Source organism: Borostomias antarcticus, assembly GCF_949987555.1.
Source record: "Borostomias antarcticus genome assembly, chromosome: 16".
In the NCBI taxonomy this organism is placed as follows: Eukaryota; Metazoa; Chordata; class Actinopteri; order Stomiiformes; family Stomiidae; genus Borostomias; species Borostomias antarcticus.
In genome coordinates, this window is record NC_140249.1 from 21923915 (window position 1) to 21928034 (window position 4120).

A 4120-nucleotide genomic window follows, 5' to 3' on the forward strand; every position below is an offset into this window, starting at 1 on the left:
CTGCTTGAGTCCTCACTAAGACTAAGAAAGTGGATCACATCACTCCAGTTCTGAGGTCTTTACACTGGCTTCCTGTCTGTCAAAGAATTGACTTTAAAATACAGCTGTTGGTTTATAAAGCACTGAATGGTTTAAGGCCAAAATATATATCTGATGTGCTGCTACGTTATGAACCATCCAGACCTCTCAGGTCGTCTGGCACAGGCCTGCTTTCAGTCCCCAGAGTTAAAACAAAACATGGAGAAGAAAACTGCAGGTCTGCTGCAACTCTCAGTTCTTTTAAATCAAGACTGAAGACTTTTCTTTTTGCTGCTGCTTTTTATTAAATCAAATCATTATTCATTCACACACTGCACTGTAACTTTTATTCCTGTATTTTATTTTTCCTGCATTTTGTTTGAACTTTTTTTGCATTTCGTTTTATATGACCTTTTATGTGTTTCTTGCACTTTGTCTTGATGCTTTTAATGTCTCATGTAAATGACTTTGAATTGCCTTGTTGCTGAAATGTGCTATAGGAATAAACTTGCCTTGCCTTTCCTCACTGACAAAATGGCGCTGGTGCTCATCCAGGCTCTTGTCATCTCCCGCCTGGACTACTGCAACTCCCCCCCGGCGTCAGCCATTAAACGTTCTCTCATACAGCTTCCCTTCTCCGTTCTCTACACCGGCTCCCTGTAGCATTTCACCTCCAGTTTAAAACTCTGCTACTAGCCTACAGAGCAACGAAAGGAACAGCGCCCTCCTACCTCCAGGCCATGGACAAGCCCTACACCCCCTCCCATCGCTACGCTCTGATTCCTCACTCCGAGGCCCCTGTGGTCGATCGACACGATCGCGGCTCTTCTCGGTCCTGGCCCTGCAGTGGTGGGATAAGCTGCCCACTCATGTCTGGACAGCAGAGTCACTGCCCATCTTTCGCTCCAGGCTCAAAACTCACCTCTCCAAGTAGTTCTACCAGGATCCTCCCTCTTAAGCACCTATTGTATTTATATTTTGCTACTCACTGCACTTTGGCTTCAGCACTAGATTATGCTAGTAGTTACTTGTTTAGAAAGGAGATGCACTTGTGAATTCTGGCGAGTGGTAGTACACTGACGACCTACGTTAAATGTAATTATTAGGGGCTGGGAAGCCTCAGCTGAAGGTCCTTCTATTTCCCAATATTCTGAGTCTTCTTCTTCTTCTTCTTCTTCTTCTTCTTTTGTCTGCTTACATCTCATTCAGTCCCACTTGTGTTCAATCCAATCAATTCAGTCAATCAGTGAATCCATGCTCAGTCCAGAGTCCCACAACTCACTCCCATCACAGTTTGCAGACATACTAATGTTCATGCAGGATTTCTATGGTGTAAATATCTAGCTGTGGCATTTATCCAAACTGCCAGCGTCTCACTTGGCTCAACAAGAACATGATCTTCCCTTGGCGTCTGGTTGTGAGTTCAAGCCCTGGATGATGCAGAATAAACATGCTAATGCATAAACACATTAAACTGGTAAGCCTGCCCAACCACTAGTTATACAGGTAAACATATTAAACCACTGGTTAACCCATCCAACTACTACTGTATGTATACTGATAAACACATGAAACCACTGGTTAACCCATCCAACTACTACTGTATGTATACTGATAAACACATTAAACCACTGGTTAACCCATGCAACTATTATTTACAGTTTACCTGTCAACACTGGTAAACCAAGCCTGATATGGTACAGCCAACAGCAAGTGCATTACATTATATTTCAAGTAGTACAATAAGATGACTCAGCAGTTTCCATCACTAAATAAACCATGAACGCTTTGCTCCAATTATCACTCCTTTCTCTTCGTTCTCTCTCTCCCTCTCTCTCACCATTTCTATTCCTCCTTCTCATCCTCATCTCTCTCACCCTCTCTTTTCCTACTCTTCCTCTTTTCTTGTTTTTTCCTCTCTCTCTGACCCCTCTCTCTCCCTCCATCTCCTCAGGCAGGTGGATAAATAAGTGAGGAGGGAGGAACTGAGGAACTCGGGGGGGGCGGTTAGAGGAACATGTTCCACATATCAGAAACAACCTGCCCCACAGCAGGTTAGCGCTCGCAACGTTTACCTCTGCCCCAGCGGCAGCGCAGGTCGAGAGGTCATGTTTTCGGCGGCGTGTGTTCGTGTGTTTGTTCATTTGTTAGCAGGATTACGCAAAAAAACTACTAAACCGGTTTTCACAAAACTCGGTGGAAGGTTGCAGCATGGCTACTTAGAACCCTTTACGTTTTGGGGCGGGTCCAAATCACGGGGCGGGTCCACGCGCCGCTCAAACACGGCCGGCCATTCACTGCCGTTCATTTTTTTGGACCAGGATTACGCAAACAATACCAGAGCGATTTTCATGACACTCGGTCGAGGGGTGCAGCATGGGCCTAGAATCGATTTAACTCTGGAGCCGATCCAAATCATGGGGTGGGTCCATGAGCCATTTCCTGGTTTTCATCTCGACTCTCTCTCTCTCTCTCCCCCCCCTCCCTCCCTCTCTCTCTGTCTCTCTCTCTCCATGTGCTGTTACAGCAGTTTTACTGTACAGACAGTATCTTGAACTGTATTTACAGGGGACTGTAAGGGGGAAGCCAATTAGATTTCCATTACCGTCCACTTGTCTGTGATTGTTGATTCTGTGTCCACATGGACTGGATTGTACTGTATATCTACAAGGAGGGTTCTGATTGTGTATGTGTGTGTGTGTGTGTGTGTGTGTGTGTGCGTGCGTGCGTGTGTGTGTATGCATGTGCATTTGTGTGTGTGTCCAAATTCACTCTCCTCCATCATCGTGTTCATCTCCCTCTCTTCATCTCTCCCATGTGTCAGTCTCCCTGTCTCTCTCCCCATCTCTCCCCTATCCCTCTCTCTCTCTTTCTATTCTCTCTCTCTTTCCGTATTCTCCCTCTCTCTCATTAAAACGGCTACATGTTTCCCAGGGGAGAAGATAAGGTAAAAATAGCCTAAACTGAGCACGCTCTATACTGTGCATCAAATAGACAGGCGTGTGTGTGTGTGTGTGTGTGTGTGTGTGTGCCGCACAGCGAGGACTGCAGCAGCTGACAGCTGATTAGGAGCTTCTGTCTTTAACATAAACACTCGGCTTTAGTTCCTGTGCTGCCGAGTGACGACCCAGAGGGAGAGTTGTTGTTTAAATCCAACACAGTCAGCTACGCTGCCTGCACACCTCATCCAAAACACAAACACAATGACAGACTCAGGCTTTAACTACCGACTTACACACTACTGTACCTGGTGGGGTGTATGCCCAGTTATAGACTATCCCTTTCTAGCTCCAGGTAGAACTCTTTCATCATCATGTCAGAAGACGTTACAGTTGTGCTCAAGTCAAGGGTCTCCAACGGTTTGGTGCGTCTGAAGAACACACTGAAGAGAACTAGCCATAACGTTTGTGGTTTTTCTTCACCTGTGCCACCTGCATTAAAAAGCGTGAGAAAATATTTTTAAGCCTCTGTTTTTCTCCAGATTTGTGTGCGAACCACCACTCTTTTTCCTTCTAGAACTCTTTCATCAAACCACGGTTCTGTAAGGAATCAAAACGTGTATTTTTTTTTTTTTTTCGTATCAAAACTTCTACGCCGCCATCATCAAGTCCCTCCTCACCTCCGGAGGGACCATCCGCATCTGGCACGCCGCCATCGCCGCCGAGGACGAGAGCAGACCGCAGCGCGTCGTCCGCTCTGCGGAGAGGCTGATTGGCTGCGGCCTCGCCTATCAGCAGAGCCCTGAAGAGGGCAGGAAGGACTGTGTCCAGCCCCTCCCACCCTGGGCACCGCCTCTCTGAACCACTCCCCTCTGGAAGAACCAAGCCCAGATAGCAAGCGGATCTGGGCCATATATGGGCCGGAACTAAGCGATAAGGGCCAGATCTGGCCTGTATATGGCCCAGATCCGCTTGCTATCTGGGAGACCTCACCACACAAGAATAGTTTATTTATCTAGTTTTTCTAGACTACAGCTGGTCCAGTACCCTCACTGATACCCTGATATTGTATTATGTTGTACAATATTATAGATTGTATTGTATAATGTATTGTATTGAATTGTATTTGCCAATTCGCCAATTGAATCAGTCAGTTTAGATAT